The sequence below is a fragment of the Alosa pseudoharengus genome, unplaced genomic scaffold (genome assembly GCF_046254945.1).
Source record: "Alosa pseudoharengus isolate Yale_2024_CS ecotype anadromous, Long Island Sound unplaced genomic scaffold, YU_APseudo_1.1 YU_APseudo_1.1_scf_1, whole genome shotgun sequence".
Classification (NCBI taxonomy): Eukaryota; Metazoa; Chordata; class Actinopteri; order Clupeiformes; family Clupeidae; genus Alosa; species Alosa pseudoharengus.
In genome coordinates, this window is record NW_027468564.1 from 27,301,974 (window position 1) to 27,319,185 (window position 17,212).

The 17,212-nt window shown below is 40.4% G+C and overlaps 1 pseudogene; it reads right to left on the minus strand.

Moving 5' to 3' along the window:
- Positions 1-1,274: 1,274 nt before the first annotated feature.
- LOC143117990 (uncharacterized) lies at positions 1,275-12,815 on the minus strand (annotated as a pseudogene).
- Positions 12,816-17,212: the final 4,397 nt, after the last annotated feature.

The following is a 17,212-nucleotide window of genomic DNA, read 5'->3' on the forward strand; positions in this document are numbered from 1 at the left end:
AAGTGGAAGGAATATCACTGCATCATCAACCAGCCATGCACAGGATCTCCTCACAAGATTTCTGACCAGGAAGTCAGAAGTATAGTCATAAGAGTAGCCCAAGAGCTTAGGACCACTCAGAGATAGCTCAGAAAAGACTTGGAGGCAGCCTGTACAATTGCTACAGAGAAAAATAGGTAATGTATGTCATACTACACACCATATTTGGAGGAGACGTGGCACTGTGCATCACTCTAAAAATACCATACCAAGTGAGGTTTGGAGGTGGAGGCATCATGGTGTGGGGCTGTTTTTCATCTCATGGTACTGGCAGACTTCATACAGTTGAAGGAATGATGAATGGAGTTATTTTGTTCCAGGAGAATCTTGCCATCCACCAGGATGATGAGGATGAGACATGGCTAGACCTTCCAGCAGGACAATGATCCAAAGCATTCAGCAAAGGAAACTCAATTGGTTTCAAAGGAAATCAAGGCCCTGACTTAAATGTAATTGAACAGTTTTGGAAGTTAACTAAAGATCAGGATTCACAATCTTAAATATTAAAAGACATTTTAAGGGCCAAAATCACACCTGAATACTGCCACTGATTAGTTTCGTCATACAGGAAATGCCTTGAAGCTGTCATTACAAATAAAGGCTTTTCCACAAAGGATTTAAGAAATTTCAGTAGGCGTGTTCAATAAGTTTTTCCTGTGTCATTTCACTTTATTCCACATAACTACTGATGGACTTTAATGTTTGGATGTAATGTTTCTGAGTTAATACTAATGTCTAAATGTGAAAATGTCATGCAAATAGCTTCATTGGAAGTATACCCGCTTCCCATTTCCCCTCTGTAACTATGTGAATGAAGAGAGATTTTATGCTTTTAAAATTTTTTGTTGTGTATGTGTGATGTTTGATTCCATGATGAATGTCTTTTATCTACCTTCTAAGATGGTTTCAGATCATTCAACTGATTATCAACGAATAAGAATACATACTAAAATATATATCATTTTGGCCATTAATTATTTGCACATTTGAAATTAGCATCTCTTATTTTTCCTTTTCCTGCAATTGAGATCTAGTGGGGAATACAAATTATAGTGAATCCCTTTTCGAATCTATTGCAGCTTAAGTTATGCGTATATTTGAAAAAGTTAAATCAAAATCTATCAATAAAAACGCCAAAATGCAATTTTGTGTGTGTAAGCATGCACTCTGGTAAACCCTGAACTCTGATTCATAAGTAAACCTCTATTGTCAAATTAGCATTTGTAATATTTGACTCAAGTGTGCACTTTCTGATGGAGCTTAAGATGTGTGCTAAAACAGAAACTTTCCCCACATTTAGTATAAGGCTTTTCTCGTGTGTGGATACTCTGGTGTGTCTTGAGGGTAGATAGGTGTCTAAAGGCCTTTCCACAGTCAGTGCAATGATATGGTTTTTCTCCTGTGTGTATGCGCTGATGGCTGGTAACCTCAGATTTACTCTTGAAACTCTTCCCACATGTAGTACAGTGATGTGGCTTTTCTCCTGTATGTGTGCGCTGATGGATATTGAACAATTTTTTAGTCCTGAAATTCTTCCCACATGTGGTACACTGATAAGGCTTTTCTCCTGTGTGGATGCTCTGGTGTTCCTTGAGGCTATTTATATGACTAAAGGTCGTTCCACAGTCAATGCAATGATATGGCTTTTCTCCTGTATGTGTGCGCTGATGACTGGTGAGATTTGGCTTAGTCCTGAAACTTTCTTCACATGTAGTACACTGATATGGCTTTTGTCCTGTGTGGATACTCTGGTGTGTCTTGAGGCTAGATATTTGACTAAAGGCCGTTCCGCAGTGAGTGCAATGATACGTTTTTTCTCCTGTATGTGTACGCTGATGTCTGGTGACCTTATGCTTAGTCCTGAAACTCTTCCCACATGTAGTACACTGATATGGCTTTTCTCCTGTATGTGTGAGCCGATGGACTGTGAGAGCTGATTTCTCATTGAAACTCTTCCCACACACACTGCACAGATATTGCTTTCCCCGACTGTGAATCCTCTGGTGTTTCTTGAGACTAGATTTGTCACTAAAGGCTTTTCCACAGTCAGTACACTGATATGGTTTCTTCCTAGTATGGATCCTCTGGTGATTGTTGAGATTCTCCATCCTAGCAAAGGTCTTTCCACACTGAGGACATGGAAAGGGCTTTTCTCCTGTATGTGTGAGCCGATGGACCGTGAGAGCTGATTTCTCATTGAAACTCTTCTCACATACACTGCACAGATATTGCTTTCCCCGACTGTGGATCCTCTGGTGTTTCTTGAGACTAGATTTGTGACTAAAGGCCTTTCCACAGTGAGTGCAATGATGTGCATTTCCCACATGTCTCATCTCATCTGTGTTGGTTTCTTGATGATTTGTAAGACAAAGACGAGAGATTTTTTTAAACACTCATAATATTATTGTAATGAATGCTTGTTTTTACTTTGTTTGTTTTTAAAGTTTACCACAAGACAAAATAGAAATTAGTAACTTACTTGTAGGAGATGAGTCTTTCTGACCATGCTCTCTTAAATCAGATTCCTCCTCCTGTTTAATCCCCATCTGTTGAGACTTTTCCTCTTTGCAGTTAATCGTTGGGGATGTGTGTTTTTCAGTCTTGCAGTCATGATCCAGTCCAGAGTTTTCTTCTTCTTTCTGAACTGCAAACAGATATTCCTGAAGGAAACCATCAAACTCTTCTTTTATCTCCTTCACTGGCATAGGCAGCAGTGTAGGTTCAGTAAATCCTGACATTTCAGACGCCAGTTCTGTGCTGTGAAACAAATTCAGTCAAACATTACATTTCCATTTCTTATTTACAATTGCAATTGAAAGATTAAACAGTGTGCAGACAAAAAACACAATATTGCTGTACTGTTAATTGAATAAATATATAGTGGATATACTCAGAGTATCCCAGTGCTTACCTTTGAACAAGTTAGTTCAGACAACTGACTCCACTACGTCATGTTTATATAAGGCCTCTTCTCTCTGACTCACTAGGTTCATCTAACCAATCAGTGGCAGGAGGTTTTATGATGCAAAATAGAATGATAGGGTGTGAAATGGGCGTAGCCATCAATGCACTTGCAGTCACGCCACAATAGAGGGTAAATGGGGTAATTAACACTCCACAATGGAGGGTAGGTGGGGGTACTCCACAAAGGAGGGTAGGTGGGGTAATGATCACTCCACGGAGGGTAAATGGGGGAGTACTCTACAACAGAGGGTAGGTGGGGGTGTGTGGATGTGTGAAATGAAACATGGAAATGAAAGTGGGGTAACAAACAAAGAAAGCTTCCATAATTACTTTCGTAAGATTTACAGTAAGAGCATCCCAGTTCCCACCTGTAAACATATGCGTTCAGAAAACATATACAGTACACTCCAGAATTATTGGCACCTCTGCTAAAGTTGACTAAAAAGAGTACTATAAAATCATCTTTTGGAAATTGATCTTAATGCCTTAAGTAAAAAACGAGGAAATATCCAACCTTTAAGGACACCAACTTTCTTTGTGAATGAATAATGTATCATAAATAAATACATGTTCTTCCTTAAAGGTGCCATGTGTAATGTCCGCCAAAAAACTAATTCATATTCCACATTCCATAAAAGATGGGGGCAGTATACCTCCAGAAAGTGAGTTGGTCTACCCTAGAGTAACAACCGAGAAACGTGTATTGCAGTTTGGCTGGCGGTTATGTTGCCCGCATACCGCCTCCCATGGCCGAAACTGGTATTATGACACCTGTCGGGCTGTGGCTAGTAATTTAGCATGCTAATTCAGGTTGATATCTCTGCAGCACTATACCTTGTCATTTTTTTAATGACATCATCGCCCTTATTTCTTCTCATTCTTTTGATGCGTGTAGCTCATTTTTTGGATATTTTTACCTCAATTCTTACACATGGCACCTTTAAAATACAGGGGTCATAAGTAGTGGCACCCCTATGTTAAATTCCAATAGAGGCAGGCAGATTTTTAAAGGCCAGTTATTTCATGGATCCAGGATACTATGCATCCTGAAAAAGTTCTCTGGGCCTTTGGAATTAAAATAGCCCCACATCATCACATACCCTTCACCATACCTAGAGATTGGCATGGTTTTATTTCAGTTAGCTTATTAGCTGGTTTGATTTGCATTGAGCTCAGTGGGCATATAATGCTTATTCTCTCCTACCCATTAAATTCCTTGATTGAAATGTAACCAATTGATTTCAGGAGGTTTTGGAATGCAAACTATGAGATTATGGAATCACATGTGTATGCGCTTTGTTGACCCATTTGAGGGTCCCCAGGTGATCATGGCCATTACTCAATTTTCCCCAAAGGAGATTAAGTGGGGATAGGGTTGATCCATTAGAAGATTTTAGGTTTCCATTTTTATATTTCAGCTTTTTCTGCTCGGTGTTTGTACTATTTCTTTCACTTAAAGTATATAATTTTAAGAACATGTGCACTTTTTTTCTGTATGTAAGTATGTTTCTGAAATCAAGCTCATAGAATAAAGGTATGATAATATGTCTTCTAACAAGTGAGGCCTGAAGCAAAAATTAAATAACAAACTTTTTTATTTTGTGCAAATTGAGGGCATTATCATATCATTCACTCCAGTTAATCCTGAATTTATTTCTTTACTTGTACTTATTTTTTGTTTGTTTTTAAAATCTTTAAACATTTGTATGAACAGGACTTTGCATGTAAAGGTTGAGTGTGGAAATGATAACATAATAACATTTCCAGACTCAATTATTAGCAAAGAAACTCCAATGTTCAGCATTAAAAGAGTGTTTTCATCAGACATGTTTATTTTCATAATTGTGTTTAGTTTTGCATTTATCTTATGATTTGTCCTAAGATTCCTTCAGCTCATCATCACACTTTTATTGAAACAACAATTTACACAGTATTGTGTACATATTATATTCCAGTGTTGTAGTCAAGTCACTATGCCTCGAGTCCGAGTCCAGGTTCGAGTCCTCAGTGTTCAAGTCCGAGTCAAGTCCAAGTCATTAAAAAAAAATTCCAAGTCAAGTCCGAGTCGAGTCCACTACTCATCCGAGTCAAGTCCGAGTCGAGTCACTATTGATCCACGTCGAGTCCGAGTCGAGTCCCTATTGATCAAGTCGAGTCCAAGTCCAGCACTAAAGTAACCATAGCCTACATGTCGTTCCATTTTTTTCCATTGCAAATTAAATCCTTAAAAGCAAAACGGACAATCTTCTGTCTCCAAGCAGGGGTGCCATCACTTGTGTGAAAGTAGTATTGCCAAATTTCTTGCCAAACCCAATGTGTTGTATTTATTATATCGGAGAGAATACCATAGCTATACCATAGCCTATAGGCCTACTCATAATAAATGAGCAATCCACATCCCAATCACACAGGCCATTAAGTCACATTATGCTGTTACTGACTGCTGACAATTGTATAGGCAGTAGAAGTTCATACTTCACAAGAGCTAGATGAACGTTGGAGTAGGCCTATTTTGTAAGAGGTAGTGTGGATCATAAAAGGGCATTTTTTAAAATTCTGGCTGTTAAATAGCCTACACAATTTTTTAGCGCAGTTTGGGAGGGACAGAAACAGAGCAGGGCCCGTCTTGGTAGCTTCTTTCTGACTCCCGTGACGTGAACACGGGCTACCGGCAACTGCATAATTATGTTATCACTTCACTGACACTATGGAGACATATTTCACGTCAACAATAGAGATGAAAACTAGCTTTAGGTTAACGGAGATGTAGATCATCTGCCTAATTAATTTCTTTGTGCAACAGGCCACTGTTGTGTAGCAGAATAACACGACTTACTTGCTTTACTTGCTTTATTCAAAACTAGCGTTAACAGCATACAGCCAACTTGAGCATAGCACAGTTTATCCTTATCACTCTACTTCTAGGCTAGGTAGCATATCCTTATCAACCAATACATGACTCCACCTAGTGGCATGGATGAGTATCACATATCTCACATATCCCCCTTAATAAGAGAACACATAGTACATCAATGTATTTAACAGTGTAGGTAAGGGGTGGGCAAACTGCGGCCCGCGGGCCGGATCCGGCCCGCCACGCACTTTCATCCGGCCCGCTGAGCATTTAATTTGGTTATCAGGCTGCTCGCTATTTTTTTCCTGCGATAGAGACGACGTTGGTTAGCTTTACTGCAAACTGCTTTTCACTCCTTAGAGAACGTTTACAATGTCAATGTCAAAACATATTAAATAGAGATAACATCATGTTAAACTAAGTTAACTCTTAGTTATCTCCTTTGCAGCAGATCTAACGTGAACATGCGATCCATTTAATTGGGAACGCGTCTACACTCACGAGAGGGAGAGAGAGCCGCAGGTTCCAGCTGGCTTGTCATTGTTGATAATTGATCTCTCCTTCTTATAAGAAACTTTTAAAAGGAAATCATGAAGGCAGCAGTAGTTCCCACTACTGACCATTTAAAAAGTGTGAGAGGGCCATACCGTAGCAGGCAGAAGATCATTGAGAAATAAACGTGAATTAAAGTGACTGTCTTAAAGCGACAGTGCACAATTTATACATTTGTTAAACAGCATAAAATTAGCAGTATTTTTAAGCAATTAATATTGTAAAACAAATACTTTTCATACTAAATTATAGGCTATAAAAAATGTATTTTTTTTATGTGTGAGGGGGGGGGGGTTGTTGTTGTGCGGCCCGCCGGCCAATTTTCAAAACCCAGTGTGGCCCTTGAGCCAAAAAGTTTGCCCACCCCTGGTGTAGGTCTATTCACCTTGGAACCATACAGTATATCAACCCATTAAGTATATAATATACACTTGTAATTAAAGATATGAGGAGCATTTTTTTTTTAAATGTGAACTGATCATGTAAAACCCTTACAGTCAAAATGAAGAATGACTTGAACCTTTGTATGATTTATCCCTTACTCTACTAGTAATTCATTTTTATGGACTCAGCACAAAATCCTTAGTCCACTCTGGAGCTCTTCTGCACCTGACCGGTCTGGCAGGCGGTGTAGCTACAACAGGTTGTGGTGTAGCTGGAGTGTGTTCAAAGTTCAGAGGTAACAGCTCGCCCTCACCTTCTTCCATTTGAAGGGAAACCGGTGCAAGGTACGAAGCATTCCAACAACCTCCATCAGAGAGTAGGTAAGTGTACTGTCCCCTCTGTTCCATCACTCTAAGTGGCTTTGAGAACTTGCAGTGTGTCTTAGGAAGAATGCCAGGTTTTCTCACCCGGACATATGACCCACACTGGAAGGACACGCCTTTGGCCCCCCGTTTGTGATCAGTGTAAGCTTTGCTTTTCCTCTGGTTTTCTCCCACCTTGGATGCAACTTGCTGTAGAGGTGGTGAATGGTCCCGCCACATGAAGTCTGGTGCGCATGGGTCGACCATGCAACAGTTCCGCAGGTGAGCACTGGGTGGTGGAGTGCGGCGTAGCTCTATAAACATGGAGGAACTCACGTGTGAACTCTTTCCATGGTTGTCCTTCGAGCAGCGCAGTCTGCAGGGTGTCTTTCAGGCTTCGATTGAAGAGTTCAATCTCACCGTTTGCTCTAGGATAGTAGACCGATGACTTCCTGTGTACAATCCCCCTGTCCTGGAGGAACGTCTCGAACTCCAGTGACACAAATTGAGATCCATTATCCGAAATCAGCTCTTTGGGGTCGCCTTCCCTGCTGAAAACAGATGACAAGAACTGGATGACCGTCTGAGAGGTGGCATGGGAAAGAAAAGCCACTTCAGGCCACTTGCTGTGGTAATCGATCAGTGTAACTGCAAAGCGACAATCTATGGGTGCCCTTTCAAAAGGCCCCACTATGTCTATTGCCACCTTCTCCCAGGCACCATCAGGATATGGCACAGGCTGTAGTGGAGAAGTGTGAGTGACCGCTGACTTGTCATGGGACTGGCACGTGATGCATGATTTGATAGCAGTCTCTACCTGAGCATCCATGCCAGGCCACCAGTATGCTTCTCTGAGTCTTTGCTTTGTCCTCACTATGCCTTGGTGTGTGTCGTGGGCCAGGGAGATGAATTTCGACTGAAGACTGTCTGGCACCACGACTCTGTGTGGGCCACGTACCACACAATCACCCTGTAGGGAGAGTTCGTATCGAAGTTTGAAGAATGGCTGCAGGGCTGGAGTGAGGTGTTTTGCTGAAGCAGGCCATGTTGAGGTAAGAAGTCCATGCAACTGTGTTTGAACAGGACATGAGGTGCATGCAGCCTTAAACTCAGCATCGGTAACAGCTGTCAGTGTAGAGGTAAGTGCAACTTCTATGTCTTCCTCTAAACTAGGCTCTGAGTGAGGGAGTGGAAGCCTGGATAGACAGTCTGCTGTTACGTTCTCCCGTCCTGGCTTGTACTGGAGGTCGTATGTGAATGAAAGCAGTCTAGACGACCACCTGGCGATCCGCATGCCTGCTCTACCTTGACCAGTGTAGCAGTGTAGTCAAAGGACTGTGGTCGGTACGCAATGTGAAATGTCTCCCCCATAAGTACGTTCTCCACTTTTCAGTTGCCCACACACACCCCAAAGCTTCTTTTTCTACCGTGGAGTATTTCCTTTCTGCCTGGGTGAGTGTGCGTGATGCAAAGGCCACAGTTTTTTTTCTGATCCATCTGGGTGCATCTGGGTAAGTACCGCGCCCAGGCCATAATCAGAGGCGTCTGTAGTGACAACTGTAGGTAGTTCTGGGTTAAACAGTGAAAGTGCAGGGCTATTCACTATGAGTTCTTTCACAGTGTCAAAACTCTTCTGAGCCTCAGGTGTCCATGTGAATGACTCAGAGAGGCTCAACAACAGCAGCGTAGCCTGGTATGAACTTTGAGTACCAGGATGTGAGCCCCAGGAATGAGCGCAGTTTGGGAAGGTCTGTAGGTGGTGGTGCTTGAGTGACAGCTGTCACATCTGGCTGAAGGCCATTTTCTGACACTGTATGGCCCAGGAAAGAGAGTTCTTTTTGTCTTATATTGCATTTTGACAGATTCAGCATTAGTCCAGCCTCCTTGATGCGCTGGAGCACCACAGTCAGCCTTTTGTCATGTACCTCAGCTGTTGGTCCTGCTATTATGATGTCATCTAAGTAGCACTGGACCCCTTGTATGTCTTTCAGGATCGATGACATCATCCGCTGGAAGCAGCTGGGCCCGGATGCCAGTCCGTATGGCACCCGCTTGAATCGAAACAGGCCATCATGGGTGATGAATGTTGTCAAACTGCGGCTGTCTTTGTGAAGAGGCACCTGGTGATAAGCACTCTGAAGATCTAATGTAGAAAACAGTGTTGATCCTCTCAGCTCTGTAAACATTTCTTCCATGTGCGGCAGTGGAAAGCCATCCACCACTATAGCCTTGTTAGGCTCTCGCAAATCAACACAGAGCCTCAGTCCTCTGCCCCCTTTCTTTGTGGTGACAACTATGGGTGAGATCCACTCTGAAGAATCTACAGGCTCTATGACATCCTGCTCCACCAGTTTTTTCAACTCCTCATACACTGCTTCTCTAACAGCAAAAGGCAACCTACGCAGTTTCTGTTGAACTGGTGTGATCCCTGGCCGTACTTTAACCAAGTGTGTAAAGCCCTTAGCACATCCCAGTGTGTTCCGTTTAACGTTCTGGACAGTGGCTGTAGACAGCTTCGTTGTAACTTGGCCATCTATCACTTGCATTTGTAATGCAGAAAACAAATCCCTGCCTAGCACTGCAGACCCGCGTTTTGCAATGTAGAGGTCTGAGACAGTACTACTGCCACCAAAAGTCACAGTCGCTTTCAGGCAACCCAGCACAGAGATATCATTACCCCCATAGTCTTTAAGTCTGTAGGCAGGCTTTTCAAGTACAGCTGTAGTGAAGAGCTTTGTGTACACAGTCTCTGGTAAGATGGACACTGCTGAACCTGTATCTAGCATTAAATCAATGTCCTGGCTCTCCATCCCTTGTGTACTCACTTTAACGGTGCACATGATATTGCAAGCATTTCCAACACTCACATTCAAAAGGGTTACCTCAGGCACATCGATCTCCTGAACCTGTTTGCTACCCCTGCATACTTTTGCAAAATGTCCTTTCTCTTTGCAGGCATTGCAAAGTGCTTCTTTAGCAGGACACCCCTGGAAATTAGCTGTGTGTTGAGCAGAACCACATCTGTAGCATGTTTTTCCTTGTACTTTTTGAAAAGACAGAGGCGGTTGACTTTTCCCCCTCCTGAACTTGCCATGCTGCTGTGAGCCTTCGACTTGAACTGCATGTACCGGGCCATCGGTTCTTTCTGTGCACATAGCTTTAGCCTCTGTTACAGCCGTCTCAATCTGGCGTGCTATTGTTAAAGCTTTAGATAGAGTCAGTGGTACCTCTAGGAGCAAACGCTCCCTGATGCGCGTTGAATTTGTCTTTTCGACAATCTGGTCCCGTAACATTTCCTCTTCCATTGCTCCAAACTGACATGTTGCAACTAGCTCCCTCAAAGCAGCCACGAACTGGTCTGTAGTTTCGCCCATGCGCTGACCTCGTTGTCTGAAGCGGTAACGTTCAGCCACGACGTTTACTTTTGGTGAAAATAAATCCTGAATAGCCTTCAAAGCCTCTTCGTATGACTCGTTTGCAACTGGAAGTGTGTAAAAGACTCTTTGGCCCTCCGTGCCCAAACAGTGAATCAACAACGCGCGCTTTCTGGCTGCAGGCAAGTCCTCATCAGACATAGCCAGAAGAAAGTTTTCAAACGTGCGAATCCATGCCTTGAAAGGTATCGGCGGTTCACCAACGTTTTGTAGAAACGGCGCAGGCTGGCTTAAGTGCAAGGTCGTCATCCTCGTCGCCAATATGTTGTGTAGCAGAATAACACGACTTACTTGCTTTATTCAAAACTAGCGTTAACAGCATACAGCCAACTTGAGCATTGCACAGTTTATCCTTATCACTCTACTTCTAGGCTAGGTAGCATATCCTTATCAACCAATACATGACTCCACCTAGTGGCATGGATGAGTATCACATATCTCACAGCCACGTTCATTTCAGCGAGATGAGTGAAATAAATGTTTTTTTAAGCTGCCATCGCCATATTTGCTACGATATTCACCTGATAGAAATAGAACACGTTACTATTTCCTTTTTTTCGTGCGCGAGATTAGGCTATCAAATCGCTTGTTTGAACAGTAACAGTAATCCAGTTCATTCGTGGTTTTAAATATAGTTGTTTCTGGCCTACCCACGAGAGGTTCAGTTTGTCAGTTTCACATGCGCAGACACGTAGGCCTACATTGACACTACATGGACACTCTTCTAGGCAATTTAGTGTTATGCTTCTATATTTTATGACACCAAAATTAGAAGTATGCTATATCTTGATCGGGAAAACGCTTAGTTTATTTTTCTTTCATCCGATAATAGCCTGCTGCAAATTAACAGACAGAAGCACGGCAGGGCACACCCCGAATGAAAATGAATGAATGGAACCTCGCTTCTCGCGTCAGTCAGGGAAAACACTGTTCACCAAGTCACGATGATCAGCTATCCAGCAGCAGTGTGTGTTGTTTAGCCTAGGCTGAGTGTAATCTTAGGTAGCCTAATGTTATGTCATGTATGAGAACTAATATTGCCTGGCAATAGCCTACTAATTTGAAATAGCGGCGGCCATATCTCCAGGCATTTTGGTGTTAAAGTTAACGTTAGTTTGCTTTGCATGTGAACATGATGTGACTTGCGATGTAGCCTACGACACGAAGCAGTAGCCTTCCCTTGAACTAAAATTAGTATTACGAATAATTTAGATATTAAAATCATATAGCAAATTATAGCCTAATGACATACTACAATTATAGCCTTATGATATATTACAAAAAAAAAAGTCGAGTCCTCGAAGAGTCATCGCGAGTGCGAATGCACGAGTCCGAGTCCAAGTTCGAGTCATCAGTGCTCAAGTCCAAGTCAAGTCACAAGTCTCTAAATTTAGCTAATGACTCGGACTCGAGTTCGAGTCTCGGACTCGAGTACTACAACACTGTTATATAAATTTAGTCACAATATCACAGCAGAATAATTTTTCAAAACTGAGTTGTTTTCAAAATAGTTCTCATGTTCAATGGTGAGAGTTTATGCAATTTATATTTTTTGTTGTGTAGCTGTGTTGTTTGATTCCATGATGGATGTCTCTTCTATTTACCTTCTAAGATGGTTTCAGATCATTCAACTGCTTATCAACAAATAAGAATACATAGTAAAACATAATTTTTGCAATTAATTATTTGCAAATGTCAGAATAGTATCTCTTCATTTTCCTTTTCCAGCAATTGAGATCTAGTGGTGAATGCAATTTACATTGAATACCTTTTTCGATTGTATTGCAGCTTAAGTTATGTATAGATAGATAATGTTAAATCAAAATCTTCTCTCAATGCAATTTTGTGTGTATGTGAGTGTGCACTCTGGTAAGCCTTGAGCTCTGATTCATAAGTAAACCCCTATTGTGAATTTAGCATCTGTAATACTTAAGTGTGCACTTTCTGATGTATAGGGCTTTTCTCTATTATGTGTGCGCTGATGGATGGTGAGATTTTGCTTAGTCCTGAAACTCTTCCCACATGTAGTACACTTATATGGCTTTTCTCCTGTATGTGTGAGCCGATGGAGCTGAGAGCTGATTTCTTACTGAAACTCTTCTCACATACACTGCACAGATATTGCTTTCCCCGACTGTGGATCCTCTGGTGTTTCTTGAGACAAGATTTGTGACTAAAGGCCTTTCCACAGTGAGTGCAATGATGTGCATTCCCCACATGTCTCATCTCATCTGTGTTGGTTTCTTGATGATTTGTAAGACAAATGGGTCATTCCGTGTCAAATCACCCAGTGGCTGGCAGGTCACCCTCTCCCAAAAAATCTGAAAAAAATCACAGGTGTTTGTAGACCAAACATATGCATAAATCTGAAATAGTATATCTGTATCACTAATGGTTCCAAAACTACAGCCCTTTGAAGTTTCAAGTCATTTTAAGCATTGTGGTGAACAATCCTTTTTGTTCAACTTCCAACATTATTGGCTCTTTTGGTATTTCATATTAGTGAAACTATGTGAATAGAAGTACATTTTCCTGTTGAATTAAACAATCCAATCAAATCAGGTGTATCTTGTGTAATTCCCCCTCTGCAAAGCTCTGAAAATGGCTATAAATTCATTATGTGAAAAAACATCACCACCTTTGAGGGCTTGTCATTGAAAAAGTATGTGACACAAATTCATCAGATTTTTTTCCCACTCATGTATGGATTATAAGGTCATGTCCATGCATTAACTTGGGTTGTTAACATTATCATATTGTCAGAGCATTTTTATTAAATTGGGCTTGATTTTCAAAAAGCCTGTTTTCATCTTCTCAATTCACCACGTGGACAGTTAACAGGATTTTTTTTAATTTTACCATATATCATTCTGTATGTGAGGATCATCTGCCCAAAATTTGGGCTTGTTGCTGAGTTTCTTCATTGAGATAAGATTTTTTTACAAATATTGTCTATAAATCCACTGAATTTGTACTTTATCTGCAGTACCACTTTGCACCACATGCGGTGCTCTTTTAATACAATGGAAGTCAATGGAAGAGTAAGAGAGTCACTTGTTTGCTGCACATATCCAATCTAAACACACAGTTTATGGTTCATAGTTGAATTGGTCCAAATAATTATTGCAACATGAACAACATACTACTCATACATAAATCTTATTTAGAGAAAATAAACTGATCAAGTAAATTATACACACATAAGACTGACTGGTCATCATACATGCAGCAAGAAGATTTAGCATAATTACCATCTTTGTAATGAGTTTTCTACACCAGCTTCAACCTATCAGTGCCTATGTGAATACTTTAATAATTACTAGCCAGCTGGTTAGGCAAAGTCTATATCCATCATCATATGCATGGGATGCAGTCATCTGTGATACACAGACAAAGAGCATCAAGATGGAGATCAGTGCTTTGTCTCCATGTAATCTGGGAAAGAAGTTGGAAAATGAATGTCATAAAGGAACATATTTAAGAAACAATGGGTTTCTAAAATTCAGTTATTTCACTTGATGAAGATGACCATGTGTGTTTCCATCACAAGTATTCATAACAAGGTTTGAGGACTCGTGGATCCAAGAGGCATTTGTAAAAAGATGATACATCTTTAGTATTGATTTTTCTGCATCTGACAATGCACTGACTTTTAGAAACCCCTTTTTACTTGAACCATATGAACCATAAACTGTGTGTTTAGATTGGATATGTGCAGCAAACAAGTGACTCTCTTACTCTTCCATTGACTTCCATTGTATTAAAAGAGCACCGCATGTGGTGCAAAGTGGTACTGCAGATAAAGTACAAATTCAGTGGATTTATAGACAATATTTGTAAAAAATCTTATCTCAATGAAGAAACTCAGCAACAAGCCCAAATTTTGGGCAGATGATCCTCACATACAGAATGATATATGGTAAAATTAAAAAAAATCCTGTTAACTGTCCACGTGGTGAAATGAGAAGATGAAAACAGGCTTTTTGAAAATCAAGCCCAATTTTAAAAAAATGCTCTGAAAATATGAAAATGATAACAACCAAAGTTAATGCATGGACAGGGCCTTATAATACATGTGTAGGAAAAAAATCTGATGAATTTGTGTCACATACTTTTTAAATGAGAAGCCCTCAAAGGTGATGATGTCTTTTCACATTATGAATTTATAGCCATTTTCAGAGCTTTGCAGAGGGGAAAGTATACAAGATACGGCTGATCCGATTGGATTTTTTAATTCAACAGGAACATGTACTTCTATTCACATAGTTTCACTAATGTGTGTGAAATACCAAAAGAGCCAATAATGCTGGAAGTTGAACAAAAAGGATTGTTCACCACGATGCTTAAAATGACTTGAAGTTTCAAAGGGCTGTAGTTTTGCAACAATTAGTTATACAGATATACTATTTAAGATCTATGCATGGATTTGGTCTACAAACACCTGTGATTTTTTTCAGATTTTTTCGGAGAGGGTCACCTGCCAAATTGCGCTGAAATTGGGTGATTTCACACGGAATGACCCAAATCTTTTTTTAAACACTCATAATATTATTGTAATGAATGTTTGTTTTTACTAAGTTTACAAGACAAAATAGAAATTAGTAACTTACTTGTAGTTGAGTTTCTCTGACCATACTCTCTTAAATCAGATTCCTCCTCCTATTTAATTTCCAGCTGCAACTTCTTTGCAGTTAATTGTTGATGATGTGTGTTTTTCAGTCTTGCAGTCATGATCCAGTCCGGGGTTTTCTTCTTTCTGAATTGCAAACAGATATTCCTGAAGGAAATCATCAAACTCTTCTTTTATCCTATTCACTGGCATAGGCAGCAGTGTGGGTTCAGTAAATCCTGACATTTCAGACGCCACTTCTGTGTTGTGAAACAAATTCAGTCAAACATTATATTTGTCATTTACAATTGCAATTGAAAGATTAAACAAACACGTGTTGACACATGCAATATAGTTGTACTGTTAATTGAATAAATATATAGTGTATATGCTCAGAGTATCCCAGTGCTTACCTTTGAACCGGTGAGTTCAGATATCTGACTCCACTTGGTGGTGTTTATATAAGGCCTCTTCTCTCTGACTCACTAGATTCATCTAACCAATCAGTGACAGGAGCTTTTATGATGCAGAATAGAATTATAGGGCATTAGATGGGTGTGGCCATCAATGCACTTGCAGACACTCAACAATGGAGGCTAAGTGGGGTAATTAACACTCCACAAAGGAGGGTAGGTGAGGGGGGATACTTCACAAAGGAGGGTAAGTGGGGTAATGATCACTTCACAAAGGAGGGTAAGTGGGGGGATACTCCACAAAGGAGTATGATGTGTGAAATGAATCATGGAAATGTGTGTGGAGGGGGGGGGGGTAACAAACAAAGAAAGCTTCCATAATTACATTTGTAAGATAAGAGCATACCAGTGTCCACCTATAAACATAGGCATTCAGAAAACTTATATCACACAATAGAGTACCGAAGCCATGACGTAGCGTTGGCAAGGCAGCAATTTCACTGGTTCTAAACAAATCAATCTAACCAAATCACCATTGCAGTGGCTTTCTTAATCTATTTCAATAATTTTACAATGTTTCTAAGATGTTAGTATATTTTTTAAACTGTATGAATCACATACTACAACATATATTCATACCAACGACTACAGAGTTTTATTTTAGCATGGGTTTCCTCCGTAAAAGAGACCTGCATGTAACTAATGCGGTTAAAATCCTTAAGTAAGATTCAGGGCTACCAAACACCAACTGGAATCAGCTATGGAGGATGTCTATGTCGGTCATTCCACCCAGCTGCATTGCAGAGACTCCTAGCTTCCCCAAGAATACTCTCTAATCCGGATAAAACTTCCGCAATAGTTATGTTCCTCACAGAAAATGAGCCAATGCCAATGAGTTTGAGTTAGAAGAAATAATAAATAATTTTTCTTTTAGCAAACGTTGAAAACGGGTCCCACAGACTCAAACATATTATTAGGGTTAAGGGTGCATGCATAGCCAAAGGGGCACCTGCAGAAATTAATGCTATGCTGCACACCCATCTACAGACACCCCCATGCACACAACAAATCATTCAAAGTGTTGATCATTTTGTCCCTTTTCCCATTTTCATTTGTGCTTTGGTCATCTAAAAAGTAGCCTATTCAACATACACATGCAATATCTTTACAACAATGCCTAATAACGACCTATTCATTTGGACAACTTTATAAAGGCTAGTTACCTTTAGTTTTATTCCCATTTGTGTATGGCTTTAAACATTGTGTGCGCTTTTACATCAGCATAAGCATTATTCCAGCTGTAACACTAACGTTTTGACCATCTGAAATAACTCCTAGCTTTGCTGCCTCCATCCTTTCGTTGTTTTCAAAAAGCGTTTTATATCCATGATGGCCTTGAAGTCTTGAGTTGGTGAACTAGATTAAATCAGCTTATTGTGTGCTGATAACCAGAAACCATAGACGGTAAAAGAAAGCAGCAAGTAGCCTAGCCTACAACTTTTGTAATTGCTCCGTGCGTTGTTATTCTCTCTCCTGCTCAAACAATAGTTTTGCATGCATTAAGTTGATTTTGATAACATGTTTCCAAACTTGATTGATAG